Source organism: Anthonomus grandis, chromosome 19, assembly GCF_022605725.1.
Source record: "Anthonomus grandis grandis chromosome 19, icAntGran1.3, whole genome shotgun sequence".
Lineage (NCBI taxonomy): Eukaryota > Metazoa > Arthropoda > Insecta > Coleoptera > Curculionidae > Anthonomus > Anthonomus grandis.
Window position 1 is genome coordinate 2,560,513 of NC_065564.1, and position 16,957 is coordinate 2,577,469.

Consider the following 16,957-nt stretch of genomic DNA (forward strand, 5'->3'; position numbering starts at 1 on the left):
AAAATCAGTGAACTATTATTGAATTTATGCTAAATTTTCCCTTAAACACCCTCATTATTTAACACAGATTTGACATTATGTCCCTACACTTATAATTTTTCATGTATTAATTTTTTTGTGTTGTATATTTTATTTGCAATTAAAATCACATTCCATTAAGCTAATTTTCATGAAAATCAGTGAACTATTACAGAATTTATGCTAAATTTTCCCTTAAACACCCTCAGTATTTAACACAGATTTGATATTATGTCTCTACACTTATAATTTTCCATGTTTTAATTATTTTTTCTGTTGTATATTTGATTTGCAATTAAAATCACATTTCATTAAGCTAGTTTTCATGAAAATCAGTATACTATTATTGAATTTATGCTGAATTTTCCCTTAAACACCCTCATTATTTAACACAGATTTGATATTATGTCTCTACACTTATAATTTTCCATGTTTTAATTTTTTTTTCTGTTGTATATTTTATTTTCAATTAAAATCACATTCCATTAAGCTAATTTTTATGAAAATCAGTGAACTATTATTGAATTTATGCTGAATTTTCCCTTAAACACCCTCATTATTTAACACAGATTTGATATTATGTCTCTACACTTATAATTTTCCATGTATTAATTTTTTTTCTGTTTATATTTTATTTGCAATTAAAACTTATTCCATTAAGCTAATTTTTATGAAAATCAGTGAACTATTATTGAATTTATGCTAAATTTTCCCTTAAACACCCTCATTATTTAACACAGATTTGACATTATGTCCCTACACTTATAATTTTCCATGTATTAATTTTTTTTGTGTTGTATATTTTATTTGCAATTAAAATCACATTCCATTAAGCTAATTTTCATGAAAATCAGTGAACTATTACAGAATTTATGCTAAATTTTCCCTTAAACACCCTCATTATTTAACACAGATTTGATATTATGTCTCTACACTTATAATTTTCCATGTTTTAATTTTTTTTTCTGTTGTATATTTTATTTTCAATTAAAATCACATTCCATTAAGCTAGTTTTCATAAAAATCAGTGAACTATTATTGAATTTATGCTGAATTTTCCCTTAAACACCCTCATTATTTAACACAGATTTGACATTATGTCCCTACACTTATAATTTTCCATGTTTTTATTATTTTTTCGGTTGTATATTTTATTTGCAATTAAAATCACATTCCATTAAGCTAGTTTTCATAAAAATCAGTGAACTATTATTGAATTTATGCTAAAATTTCCCATAAACACCCTCATTATTTAACACAGATTTGACATTATGTCTCTACACTTATAATTTTCCATGTATTAATTTTTTTTCTGTTTATATTTTATTTGCAATTAAAACTTATGCCATTAAGCTAATTTTTATGAAAATCAGTGAACTATTATTGAATTTATGCTAAATTTTCCCTTAAACACCCTCATTATTTAACACAGATTTGACATTATGTCCCTACACTTATAATTTTCCATGTTTTAATTATTTTTTCGGTTGTATATTTTATTTGCAATTAAAATCACATTCCATTAAGCTAGTTTTCATAAAAATCAGTGAACTATTATTGAATTTATGCTAAATTTTCCCTTAAACACCCTCATTATTTAACACAGATTTGATATTATATCTCTACACTTATAATTTTCCATGTATTAATTTTTTTTCTGTTTATATTTTATTTGCAATTAAAACTTATTCCATTAAGCTAATTTTTATGAAAATCAGTGAACTATTATTGAATTTATGCTAAATTTTCCCTTAAACACCCTCATTATTTAACACAGATTTGACATTATGTCCCTACACTTATAATTTTCCAGGTTTTAATTATTTTTTCGGTTGTATATTTTATTTGCAATTAAAATCACATTCCATTAAGCTAGTTTTCATAAAAATCAGTGAACTATTATTGAATTTATGCTAAATTTTCCCATAAACACCCTCATTATTTAACACAGATTTGACATTATGTCCCTACACTTATAATTTTCCATGTATTAATTTTTTTTGTGTTGTATATTTTATTTGCAATTAAAATCACATTCCATTAAGCTAATTTTCATGAAAATCAGTGAACTATTACTGAATTTATGCTAAATTTTCCCTTAAACACCCTCATTATTTAACACAGATTTGATATTATGTCTCTACACTTATAATTTTCCATGTTTTAAATATTTTTTCTGTTGTACATTTGATTTGCAATTAAAATCACATTTCATTAAGCTAGTTTTCATGAAAATCAGTATACTATTATTGAATTTATGCTGAATTTTCCCTTAAACACCCTCATTATTTAACACAGATTTGACATTATGTCCCTACACTTATAATTTTTCATGTATTAATTTTTTTCTGATGTATATTTTATTTGCAATTAAAATCACATTCCACTAAGCTAATTTTCATGAAAATCAGTGAACTATTATTGAATTTATGCTGAGTTTTCCCTTAAACATCCTCATTATTTAACACAGATTTGACATTATGTCCCTACACTTATAATTTTCCATGTATTAATTTTTTTTGTGTTGTATATTTTATTTGCAATTAAAATCACATTCCATTAAGCTAATTTTCATGAAAATCAGTGAACTATTACTGAATTTATGCTAAATTTTCCCTTAAACACCCTCATTATTTAACACAGATTTGATATTATGTCTCTACACTTATAATTTTCCATGTTTTAAATATTTTTTCTGTTGTACATTTGATTTGCAATTAAAATCACATTTCATTAAGCTAGTTTTCATGAAAATCAGTATACTATTATTGAATTTATGCTGAATTTTCCCTTAAACACCCTCATTATTTAACACAGATTTGACATTATGTCCCTACACTTATAATTTTTCATGTATTAATTTTTTTCTGATGTATATTTTATTTGCAATTAAAATCACATTCCACTAAGCTAATTTTCATGAAAATCAGTGAACTATTATTGAATTTATGCTGAATTTTCCCTTAAACACCCTCATTATTTAACACAGATTTGATATTATGTCTCTACACTTATAATTTTCCATGTTTTAATTTTTTTTTCTCTTATATATTTTATTTGCAATTAAAATCACATTCTATTTAGCTAATTTTCATGAAAATCAGTGAATTATTATTGAATTTATGCTGAATTTTCCCTTAAACATCCTTATTATTTAACACAGATTTGACATTATGTCCCTACACTTATAATTTTCCATGTATTAAACTTTCTTTGTTGTATATTTTATTTGCAATTAAAATCACATTCCACTAAGCTAATTTTCATGAAAATCAGTGAACTATTATTGAATTTATGCTGAATTTTCCCTTAAACACCCTCATTATTTAATACAGATTTGACATTATGTCCCTACACTTATAATTTTCCATGTATTAATTTTTTTTTGTTGTATATTTTATTTGCAATTAAAATCACATTCCATTAAGCTAATTTTCATGAAAATCAGTGAACTATTATTGAATTTATGCTGAATTTTCCCTTAAACACCCTCATTATTTAACACAGATTTGATATTATGTCTCTACACTTATAATTTTCCATGTATTAATTTTTTTTTGTTGTATATTATATTTGCAATTAAAATCACATTCTATTAAGCTAATTTTCATGAAAATCAGTGAACTATTATTGAATTTATGCTGAATTTTCCCTTAAACACCCTCATTATTTAACACAGATTTGATATTATGTCTCTACACTTATAATTTTCCATGTTTTAATTTTTTTTTCTCTTGTATATTTTATTTGCAATTAAAATCACATTCTATTAAGCTAATTTTCATGAAAATCAGTGAACTATTATTGAATTTATGCTGAATTTTCCCTTAAACACCCTCATTATTTAACACAGATTTGATATTATGTCTCTACACTTATAATTTTCCATGTATTAATTTTTTTTTGTTGTATATTATATTTGCAATTAAAATCACATTCTATTAAGCTAATTTTCATGAAAATCAGTGAACTATTATTGAATTTATGCTGAATTTTCCCTTAAACACCCTCATTATTTAACACAGATTTGATATTATGTCTCTACACTTATAATTTTCCATGTTTTAATTTTTTTTTCTCTTGTATATTTTATTTGCAATTAAAATCACATTCTATTAAGCTAATTTTCATGAAAATCAGTGAACTATTATTGAATTTATGCTGAATTTTCCCTTAAACATCCTCATTATTTAACACAGATTTGACATTATGTCCTACACTTATAATTTTCCATGTATTAAATTTTCTCTGTTGTATATTTTATTTGCAATTAAAATCACATTCCACTAAGCTAATTTTCATGAAAATCAGTGAACTATTATTGAATTTATGCTGAATTTTCCCTTAAACATCCTCATTATTTAACACAGATTTGATATTATGTCCCTACACTTATAATTTTCCTTGTTTTAATTTTTTTTGCTGTTGTATATTTTACTTGCAATTAAAATCTCATTTCTTTAAGCTAATTTTTATGAAAATCAGTGAACTATTATTAAATTTATGCTTAATTTTCCCTTAAACACCCTCATTATTTAACACAAATTTGACATTATGTCCCTACACTTATAATTTTCCATGTTTTAATTTTTTTTTCTTTTGTGTATTTTATTTGCAATTAAAATCTTATTCCTTTAAGCTAGTTTTCATGAAAATCGGTGGTAAATTAAGGAAACTCTTTCAGTTTACCTCTTACAAACCTTCAATAATTTGTAATATTTTTGAAAATACCCCTGTAACTCTGAAAATTTTTAATTTTTAATTTTTTTTTATAGATACGTTTATTCTTAATTTAAAACCCTTTGCATCAATGCAATTTTTATGAAAATCGGTGGGAAATTAAGGAAACTGGTTCAGTTTACCTCTTACAAACCTTCAATAATTTGTCATATTTTTGAAAATACCCCTGTAACTCTGAAAATTTCCAATTTTTAATTTTTTTATAGATACAATTATTATTCTAAATTAAAAACCCTTTGCATCAATGCAATTTTCATGAAAATCGGTGGGAAATTAAGGAAACTGGTCCAGTTTGCCTCTTAGACACCTTCGATAATTTGTCATATTTTTGAAAATACCCCTGTAACTCTGAAAATTTCCAATTTTTTATTTTTTTTATAGATACATTTATTCTAAATTAAAAACTCTTTGCATCAATGCATATTTCATATTAATCGTTGGGAAATTAAGGAAATTGGTCCAGTTTTCCTCTTAGACACCTTCGATAATTTGTCATATTTTTGAAAATACCCCTGTAACTCTGAAAATTTTTAATTTTTAATTTTTTTTTATAGATACGTTTATTCTAAATTTAAAACCCTTTGCATCAATGCAATTTTCATGAAAATCGGTGGGAAATTAAGGAAACTGGTCCAGTTTACCTCTTACAAACCTTCAATAATTTGTCATATTTTTGAAAATACCCCTGTAACTCTGAAAATTTTCATTTTTTTATTTTTTTTATAGATACATTTATTCTAAATTAAAAACCCTTTGCATCAATGCAATTTTCATAAAAATTGGTGGGAAATTAAGAAAACTGGTCCAATTTACCTCTTACAAACCTTCATTAATTTTTAATATTTTTGAAAATACCCCTGTAACTCTGAAAATTTCCATTTTTTTATTTTTTTTATAGATACATTTATTCTAAATTAAAAACCCTTTGCATCAAAGCAATTTTCATAAAAATTGGTGGGAAATTAAGAAAACTGGTCCAATTTACCTCTTACAAACCTTCATTAATTTTTAATATTTTTGAAAATACCCCTGTAACTCTGAAAATTTCCAATTTTTTATTTTTTTTATAGATACATTTATTCTAAATTAAAAACTCTTTGCATCAATGCAATTTTCATAAAAATCGGTGGGAAATTAAGGAAATTGGTCCAGTTTTCCTCTTAGACACCTTCAATAATTTGTCATATTTTTGAAAATACCCCTGTAACTCTGAAAATTTCCAATTTTTTATTTTTTTTATAGATACATTTATTCTAAATTAAAAACTCTTTGCATCAATGCAATTTTCATAAAAATCGGTGGGAAATTAAGGAAATTGGTCCAGTTTTCCTCTTAGACACCTTCAATAATTTGTCATATTTTTGAAAATACCCCTGTAACTCTGAAAATTTCCAATTTTTTATTTTTTTTATAGATACATTTATTCTAAATTAAAAACTCTTTGCATCAATGCAATTTTCATAAAAATCGGTGGGAAATTAAGGAAATTGGTCCAGTTTTCCTCTTAGACACCTTCAATAATTTGTCATATTTTTGAAAATACCCCTATAACTCTGAAAATTTTTAATTTTTAATTTTTTTTTATAGATACGTTTATTCTAAATTTAAAACCCTTTGCATCAATGCAATTTTCATGAAAATCGGTGTGAAATTAAGGAAACTGGTCCAGTTTACCTCTTACAAACCTTCAACAATTTGTCATATTTTTGAAAATACCCCTGTAACTCTGAGAATTTCCAATTTTTTATTTTTTTTATAGATACATTTATTATTCTAAATTAAAAACCCTTTGCATCAATGCAATTTTCATAAGAATCGGTGGGAAATTAAGGAAACTGGTCCAGTTTACCTCTTACAAACCTTCAATAATTTGTCATATTTTTGAAAATACCCCTGTAACTCTGAAAGTTTCTATTTTTTTATTCTTTTTATAGATACATTTATTCTAAATTAAAAACCCTTTGCATCAATGCAATTTTCATAAAAATTGGTGGGAAATTAAGAAAACTGGTCCAATTTACCTCTTACAAACCTTCATTAATTTTTAATATTTTTGAAAATACCCCTGTAACTCTGAAAATTTCCAATTTTTTATTTTTTTTATAGATACATTTATTCTAAATTAAAAACTTTTTGCATCAATGCAATTTTCATAAAAATCAGTGGGAAATTAAGGAAACTGGTCCAGTTTACCTCTTACAAACCTTCAATAATTTGTCATATTTTTGAAAATACCCCTGTAACTCTGAAAATTTCCAATTTTTTATTTTTTTTTATAGATACATTTATTCTAAATTAAAAACCCTTTGCATCAATGCAATTTTCATAAAAATCGGTTGGAAATTAAGGAAATTGGTCCAGTTTACCTCTTACAAACCTTCAATAATTTGTAATATTTTTGAAAATACCCCTGTAACTCTGAAAATTTCCATTTTTTTATTTTTTTTATAGATACATTTTTTCTAAATTTAAAACCTTTTGCATCAATGCAATTTTGATGAAAATTGATGGAAAATTAATGAAAATATGACACTTTGTCTTAAGCACATTTTACATTAATCAGGTTTATATGAATACTTTGTTTATAATTCAAAAACCGTTTCACTTTTCTTTCTTAATATTCACATCAAGCAATCTCTGATGATGGATTTGGCAGATGAAACGTCTTTGTGGGTAAAAGATTTCTTGAGAAAGAGCTTGTTCCCCAAAAATATTTCTTATTTAAGTTTTCAATAAATTGTTGCTAACAAAGAAACCCAGTATATAACTTTTACTGAACTTTATAAAGGAGGGTTGATGAATTATCATGATATTTCATGTGTTTAATTTTTTTTTTGAGGAACTCGCAGCCATTTTGTTGGATACGAGACCGGGATTCTGGACGAGGAAGTCACCGGGCTGGGGACCTGGATCGGAACAGGTGAGGGCAATTTTTCCTTTATGTCTATTGGAGTGTTTGTATTTGTTTATTTATTTAATTTGAGATTTATTAAAACCCTTTTGCACTGCAGATAAAGTTTAATAATGTTTTTTTTTTAATTCAGGAGCAGCTGTAATGAAAAGGATACCGAGCAGGAATCTGGATATGGAGCTGGGATATTGAAAATAAGGCTGAGGATTGGATAGGCACAGGTGTGTTGAGTTTTTTCCTAAATTTATCGAATTATTAAAATTTGTATGATGACTTATTTGTTATTGTTTTATTTGGTATTGAAAACCCTTTTTTTATGTACGAGTTTTTATGATTATCATAAAAACTCGGGGTTGGAAATTAGAGGAGTTTTCGTGGATTTTCTCTAATATTCTAATTAATCTGGATACATTCTTTTATATGCCTTTTTTACCCTAAAATTTTGAGTTTTTCAAAATGTTCATAGATACACTTTTTAAGGGGGCCATTATGGTTTAAACTGGATTTTCTCGTGATTCTGTTGAACATTTTATTATCTACCCCCACATTGCATTGTTCATTTCTTTTATCAGATGTGGGGGGGGTCAACTGATTGGGTGATAACCGTGAACTTGTGGTAGATACGGGCGTCAATCGATAAAAACTCGTTTAAAGAAAAATATTTTTTTATTTATTTCTGGAATTTTTTTTCCACTTTCCTGGATTTCCAGGGATTGATTGATTAATAATTTCCTAATCTGGATTTATTTCTTTTGTTACAGAGGAAAAAGCAGTGGCGTTCCGTCGATGTGCCGTGGGGTGAGTTTTTGAATTTTATTCATAACCAATATACATGTTGGTGCTTTTTTTAAGCGGTTTTTAGGTGCATTTTAAAATAGATCGGATCAATTGACTTACAGCCTTTTTTTGATTTCAGTCATTTATTTATAATTATTTATTATAATTTTAGTGTCATTTTCATGTCAACTGTACTTGATTGTTCATGTTTTTTCATACATTTTTAATGTTATACTCAAATTTTAGGCAAAGTATGTCAATTGGTTTTGATTTTAATTTGGTTTTTAATTGTCAAAATTTAATTCACATTTTTTTAAAAGACATTTCTAAATTAAAAAAATATATATTTAATATATTGGACCAATTAACTGGCAATCAATCTTTTTCAATTAATTTATTACATGTTCTATTATAATTGTAATAATTTTCATATAAATTTTTCTTGATTTCAGTATTTTTTTTTTAATTTAATTTAAGTCAAAGTTAAACTATAATTTTTTAAAAAACTTAATTCTGATATTTCAAAAGTGACTAATTGATCTTGATTTAATTTTTTTCACATTTTATTTCCTTAACTCATACATTTAAAATGCACCTATAATTTTATGTCATTTGTACTTAATAAAGTTTGTTTATATCTCCAAAGGTAAATTTTATTTATTAAAATAACAACCCTAAAAAAACATATTCCTTAAAATATAACAGGACCAATTGACTGGTTGCAAGTCAATTGTTTAGTTTATTTCTTATATATTCATTTACAATCAGATTTTTTTTAAAGTTAATTCTTTATTATTTATAGTTTAACTATTTTTTGTCATATTTACAACAATTATTTGCATTTTTTTTATTTTATTAATTAAAATAATTTTTTTTTAATTTCCCAAATTAAATTATTAATTTTTAAGTGACACAACAGAAAAAAAACATATTTTTTAAAATATATTAGACTAAAATTGACACAAAGTCACACAATAAAAACACAAAGTCACGGTCTCACAACATGTAATTTAACGGGCTACACGTGTTTCGCTCGAAACCTAATTTATTTATGTACTGTGAAGTGTGTGGATGGCTTCTAAAGGCTTGATGATGCTCTAACTAGAGTGAAACACGTGTAGCCCATTAAGTTACATGTTGTGAGACCGTGACTTTGTGTTTTTATTTGTTTTTCGTCAATTTTGTATGATGGTCTCTTAGAGAAGAATGGATGAGATTTTTGGATATTAGACCATTGTTGAACCATCATATTGACTTGCAACCTATTTTGTTTAATTTCTAATTTTCTCATTTTGTTTCTAACATACTTTTTTCTATCAATTGTACTTGAATAAATTGTTTTAGATTTCTAAAGTTAAACTTTAATTATTAATTAAATGACATCGCTAGAAAAAAAAATCCTAAAATATGTCATACTTGCAATCTTTTTATTATTTTATTTCTAATTTATTCAATTATAATTCGCAATATTTCTGAGTCAATTCCACTGAACGTTATGATTTTTCTTTAATTATTAAAGCTAAACTTTAAATGTTGTCATTTTCATGTCAATAATTGTTTTCGATTTTTCTTTGTTTTTGAATTCTCATTTAAAAATTAAAAAGTTAAATTCTAATTTTTTCAAAATATGTCAATTGGTCTTGTTTATATTTTTTTAACTTAAAAACTTAAACTTAACTATTAGGTGACATCTCCAGAGAAGAAGAGATTATTAGAATATAACGGACCAGTTAACTTGCGACCTTATTTAATTTATTTCTTATTAATCTATTTCTTAATAATTTATAATCAACAAATTTTTAATGAACTTGTCCCTGATTTATTTATTTTTTTTAAATCTTTAAAGTTAAAATTTATCAATTAACATTTTCATAAAAAGAAAAAACATATCATACCCGCTAACTTGCAACCTCTTTTCTTTCATATCTAATTATTTATTTATTAAATTTTTTTTGAAATTATTAAATGTAATTTTTTTGTCATTTTTAAAATATCAATTGTTTTTGATTTTTCTTAAATTTATTTAATTTTTCTAAAACTTTACTTAACATTTTTTTTCCTAAAACTTTAATTTTTGCCAAGTAACGTCTACAGAAAAAATATCGGTGAATTGACTTTTAGCCTTTTTTTATTATATTCGAACATCTATAAGAGATTCATTCATATAAAATTTTATTTATTCATAATAAATTAATTTCATATCAATTGGACTTAATTTTAATTTGACTTTTTCCCTAAAATCTCTATTAAAAAAAATTATTAAAATACATTAGACCTATTAACTTGCAACTTTCTTTATTTGATTTCCAAAAAAAAAAAATATTACTCATAATTTACATGCATTCATTTATTAATTGTACTTGATTCACATTTTTCAAAATAAAACTCAAATATATTTCAAATATTTTCTCATTTTACTTTTAATTTATTAACTTTCCAATAATTTTCATATCAATTGTTCTTGATTTAAATTTTTAGAAAGATAAACTCTATTTTTTGACAAAACAACTCAAAGACTTGACAAAAAAATTGTTTTTTACTATAAATGAATCCAATTGATTTGAAATTTATTCATTAATAAAAGGCGCATAATATTTATGTTAACTGCTCCCGATTTTAATTTTTTTTTCTAAATTGACTTGCGGCTTTTTCCGTTTAATTTAATCATAATTATTTCTTGCGAAACATAATTTCTTTTCTTTCATATTTCTTCGGAAAATACCAATTTACTTACAATCTTTTGTATAATTCGTTAGTCAGAGATTTATATAAAACCTTATTTAATTTTCATGACAATTGGAATTGAGTATAATGTTTCATGAATTTCTTTATGTTCTAAATTTTATTAAAATATTCATTTATTAATTTTTTAAATTGATTTCTTTGATGCAACTTCATAATTTATATAATTTTAATTTTTTATGTCAATGGTACTTAAATTAACTCTTTTTTCACTTTAACTCGTAACATTTTTGATAAGACATTTCTTAAAAAAAAAATTCTTAAAATTAATAAGCCAAAAAGTAATTGACTTTGGCTCTTCTCTATTTTATTTGTTACAAATGCCTTAATAATCCACATAAATTGTACGTAAATTGGTCTAGACGTTTGCTCCACCACCATCACTAGGTAGAAAAAACAAACTCCTGGACAAAATTATCGCACCACTAATTATTTTGTCAAGAAAATTTAAATAAAAATAAATATCTGTTAAAACAGTTATAATATCTTTTCTTGTATAAATGCTGCGAAGACTTCAAGCGGTCATTGCAGCTAGAGGTGGCAATACACGTTATTAAGAATTCATTATGGGTCTATTGTTTTATTTTTGTATCAAAATTGAAGTTAGTGAAAATCAATGCTTTTCCTTGTATTGAATTTAGTTACTTAAATCTCGTTTTGTTAAATAGAATATAATTGTTTTTGTTAAATAATAATTCATAGTTAACAATGCTTATAAGTTTGCTTATTTTTTTATCTTTATTAAAAAAAAAATCTCTAAAAATCAAGTGGTGCGATAATTTTATCCAATAGTTTAAATTAAAATAACACAAGGTGTTTTTTTTTTAAATAAATAAAAAGCGGAGTAAGTTTCAAAACGACAGGTGGAGCTAAATTAATAAGAAATTATGATAATGAAATCTCTTCCCCGGCACTGGAGATGTCACCTGCGCCACTGTATATTGGTTATTATTATTATTATTTATTGCTCTTACAAAATCTATTATTATTGTTTTCTGGTGTTATGCGACTAGGACTAAGTAATCTAAGGTGTCAAGTATTTCGGTATTTTGAGTTCCTTCTTTGTCTGGATTTTCTGGAGTCGGACATTTCCTGTGGAACTTTACTCCACAGAGTTGCCTGCCTGGATTATTTAGGATTGTGGCACCTGTGGAATTAAATTTTATGGATCGGCTTACCTGGATTATCCGGGATTTGTGGCATCTGTGGGATTTTATCCCATGGAGTTGTCTGCCTTGGATAATTTGGGATTGGTGGTGTCCTATAGAATTTTATTTCATGGAGTTGCCTGCCTGGATTTTTTGGGATCTGTGGCACCTGTGTAGTTTTGTTTCTGGGAGTTGTCTGCCTGGATTATCTGGCTCTTGTTATTTTCATTGAGTTATTATCTGGAACTTTGTGTAGTTTTTGGGACTTTTTTCGTTGGAACTATTGGTCCGGAATTCACAGGACTTTTTGTAGTTTTTCGGATTTTTCTTAGGTCTTTGTGTATTTTTAGGTCATTTTGCCTGTATTGTCCAGGGTAATTTTTGATACTTTATTCGTTAGGACAATTTGGTGCAGTTTTCTAAAACTTTTTATTTGCTGGGTCTTTCCTCACGAATTTTTCCACAACTTTGTACATTTTTGAAAATATTCATTTTCTCTGGATTTTGACTAAACTTTCCCTAGTTTTTAGGATTTTTTCTTGGGTCATTTTCCAGGACTGTGTAGTATCTTCTTATTAATAACGTTGATTTCCCTGGATTTCATGGGACATTCTGTGATTTTTGAAATGAAAACACCATTGTGTGATTTAACCCTGTTTTTTGTCCAGATTTTTCAAGACTTTGTGCAATTTTTGTGAGTTTTTTTATTACAAGTTTTCTGAAACTTTGTGTAGATTCTCGAATAATTTTTGTTGGGTCTTTGTGTCTGGCTTTTTTCCCAATTTTATGTTTTTTTTTGAGAATATATTCGATGGGTTCGATACTTGCTCGATTTTTCTGGGATGTTTTGTGTGTTTTTTTTTTAATTCATTGTGTATTTTTGGCCAAATTTAGGTAATTTGTGGATGTCTTTTCCTTGGGTTAATTTTCTTATTTTGGGTATTTTTTACGAGTATTTTTGTTGGGTTATTTCCCCCGAATTTAACTGGACTTTTAAGTAATTTTATAGTTTTTTTGTTGGATTTTTTTGATCAGATTCTTCCAGACTTTTTGTATTTTTTTGGATTAATCGTTGGGTCATTATCTCTAAATTTTCCAGGAACCGAAACATTGTGTAGGTCTTCGGGTCTATGGGCCCGGAATTTTTCCATATTTTGTCAAGTATTTGGAAATCTTTTAGTTGAGTTATTTACATGAAATTTTCGGAACTTTGTACAGCGTTTGTAAGTCTCTTCGTTGAGTTATTTTGCCTGGGTTTTCCAGGACTTGTGTAGTTTTTAGGGGTCTTTTCCTTGGGTCATTTTCTCTGTATTTTTCGGAATTTGTGTAGTATTTTATCCTGATTTTCCAGGATTTTTAAGTAGTTTTTGGACTCTTTCTTTGCTCATTTGGCCCGGATCTAACCGGAACTTTGTGTAGCGTTTGTGACTCTTTTAGTTGGGTCAGTTTGCCTGGATTCTTCCAGGACTTTTAGTAGTTTTTGGAAGTCTTCTATGAGTAGTTTTGCCTGGTTTTTCCAGGACTTGTGTAATTTATAGCATTTTTTTCGTTGGGTAATTTTCTTCAGATTCTTTTGGGACTTTAAGCAGTTTTTGGAAGTCTTCTTTGAATCGTTTTGCCTGGATTTTTCAGGACTTTGTGTAGGTTTTGTGAGTCTTTTTGTTAGGTCGTTTATCCCGGATTTTTCCGGACTCTTAAGTAATTATTGCGAGTCTTTTCTTTGTGTTATTTTTTCGGTTTTTTTAATTCAGTTTACCTGGATTTTCCAGGACTTTGTATAGTTTTTGGGAGTGTTTCCTTTGGCTTATTTTGCCTGGATTTTTTTCAGGACTTGTGTAGGGTTTATGAGTCTTTTAGTTGGGTCAAATTGCTCGGGTTTTTCCAGTATTTGTGTGGGTCGTAGGAGTTTTTTTAATTGGGTTATTTTGCCTGAATCTTCCAGGACTTGTGTGATTTTTAGGAGTCTTTTCGTTAGGTCTTTTTCTTCGGATTCTTCCGGGACTTTATCATTTTGCCCGGATATTTCCGGACTCTTAAGTAATTATTGCGAGTCTTTTCTTTGGGCTATTTTGTCTGGATTTTCTGGAGTCAGACATTTCCTGTGGAACTTAATCTACAGAGTTGCCTGCCTGGATTGTTTAGGATTGTGGCACCTGTGGAATTAAATTTTATGGATCGGCTTACCTGGACTATCTGGGATTGTGGCATCTGTGGGATTTTATCCCATGGAGTTGTCTGCCTGGATAATTTGGGATTGGTGGTATCCTATAGAATTTGATTTCATGGAGTTGCCTGCCTGGATTTTCTGGGATTTATGGCACCTGTGTAGTTTTGTTTCTGGGAGTTGTCTGCCTGGATTATCTGGTTCTCGGTGTCGTTTTAGGGAATATTTTAGTTGCTTTTTGGGAAATCGGTTCTTCTCGTGGTAAAACTTGACACCTTAGAGTTCTTAGTAGTCCGGGTCGAACTATAAATAGGTCTTGGACGTCCCGTGGACCAAAGTGACTTTAGTCCAGGGGAAGTCTAAAATCTTTTTGGGGTTTGATCAAACTGATCGACTTTAAAAAGACCTTTAGACTTTCCACGTGGACTAAAGTGACATTGGGCTTGCGGGAGTAAGTCTCGGACCTGTCTATAGTTCCTCCTGTCCTTGTCGCGTGATAAACCAGTGTAACTGGCGACTAGGGCGAAAGAAATCCTCGGGGATAATGGACATCATCTTTGGGATGATGGACATCATCCTTGAGTATTCCTTTCGTTCTAGTTTCGACCTTCTGGGTCTCATCAGGCCAGTGATATGTATTTTCAGCGGCAGCCTTAGACGGGCCCTTGGACCCCGGCTAGGTCGACGGACCAGTCTATGGTTCTCCCTAGTCCGTGGGCGTCCGATGGTTCGTCTGAGGTTTGTCAGTTCTCTTGGGACCTCCCGGAGAACTTCGTCTTTTCTTTAGGGGGAAGACGAAGTTCCCTGGGGGGTTGCGAGGGTAACCCCCCTCCCAGAGAACTTCATCTTCTCCTCGTAAGAAGAGAAGACGAAGCTCCCTGGGAGTTAGGAAACCCCCCTCCCAGAGAACTTCGGCATCCCTGCTTGGGATCGTCGAAGTTCCCTGGGAGCAGTGAAAGGGAGGGGAGACCTTCTCCTCCCCCGGGGGAAAAGGTCCCCTCTCCCCGGAACAGGAGGGGGTAGACTGGGGGAGGGAAATGGGGAAGGAGAGGGGGGGGAGGGGAGGAGGGGTAGGGAGGGAAAGGGGAGGGGAGGAGGGGAGGAGGGAGGGGAGTAGGGAGGGGTTAAGGGAGGGGAGGGAGGAGGGGAGTAGGGAGGGTTTAAGGGAGGGGAGGGAGGAGGGAAGGGGAGGGGAAAGCCAAGAAACAAGAATACTGTAAATGGCATATATATACTGTAAATGACATATACTGTAAATGGCATATATATACTGTAAATGACATATACTGTAAATGGCATATATATACTGTAAATGACATATACTGTAAATGGCATATATATACTGTAAATCACATATATATACTGTAAATGGCATATATTTAATTTCCTCCTTTTACCACCTTCCCCCTCCTCTCCCCTGCCCCTTCTCGGGGCTTCCCTCCTCCTCCCTCCCCCTGCCCCCCTTCTCGGGGCTTCCTCCCCCTCCCCCTCCTCCCTCCCCCTGCTCCCTCCTCCCCTCCCCCCTCTCCTTCCCCATATCCCTCCCCCAGTCTACCCCCTCCTGTTCCGGGGAGAGGGGACCTTTTCCCCCGGGGGAGGAGAAGGTCTCCCCTCCCTTTCACTGCTCCCAGGGAACTTCGACGATCCCAAGCAGGGATGCCGAAGTTCTCTGGGAGGGGGGTTTCCTAACTCCCAGGGAGCTTCGTCTTCTCTTCTTACGAGGAGAAGATGAAGTTCTCTGGGAGGGGGGTTACCCTCGCAACCCCCCAGGGAACTTCGTCTTCCCCCTAAAGAAAAGACGAAGTTCTCCGGGAGGTCCCAAGAGAACTGACAAACCTCAGACGAACCATCGGACGCCCACGGACTAGGGAGAACCATAGACTGGTCCGTCGACCTAGCCGGGGTCCAAGGGCCCGTCTAAGGCTGCCGCTGAAAATACATATCACTGGCCTGATGAGACCCAGAAGGTCGAAACTAGAACGAAAGGAATACTCAAGGATGATGTCCATCATCCCAAAGATGATGTCCATTATCCCCGAGGATTTCTTTCGCCCTAGTCGCCAGTTACACTGGTTTATCACGCGACAAGGACAGGAGGAACTATAGACAGGTCCGAGACTTACTCCCGCAAGCCCAATGTCACTTTAGTCCACGTGGAAAGTCTAAAGGTCTTTTTAAAGTCGATCAGTTTGATCAAACCCCAAAAAGATTTTAGACTTCCCCTGGACTAAAGTCACTTTGGTCCACGGGACGTCCAAGACCTATTTATAGTTCGACCCGGACTACTAAGAACTCTAAGGTGTCAAGTTTTACCACGAGAAGAACCGATTTCCCAAAAAGCAACTAAAATATTCCCTAAAACGACACCGAGAACCAGATAATCCAGGCAGACAACTCCCAGAAACAAAACTACACAGGTGCCATAAATCCCAGAAAATCCACTCTCACGAGATGTGT

General features: G+C 29.9%; 1 long non-coding RNA gene across 1 annotated transcript; it reads left to right on the forward strand.

Annotated features, from left to right (window-relative positions):
* The first annotated feature begins 7,594 nt into the window (after positions 1-7,594).
* On the forward strand, positions 7,595-8,559 carry LOC126747205 (uncharacterized). The gene is made up of 3 exons (XR_007664120.1): positions 7,595-7,678; positions 7,803-7,890; positions 8,431-8,559. It is a non-coding gene; the product is annotated as an uncharacterized LOC126747205 (long non-coding RNA).
* Positions 8,560-16,957: the final 8,398 nt, after the last annotated feature.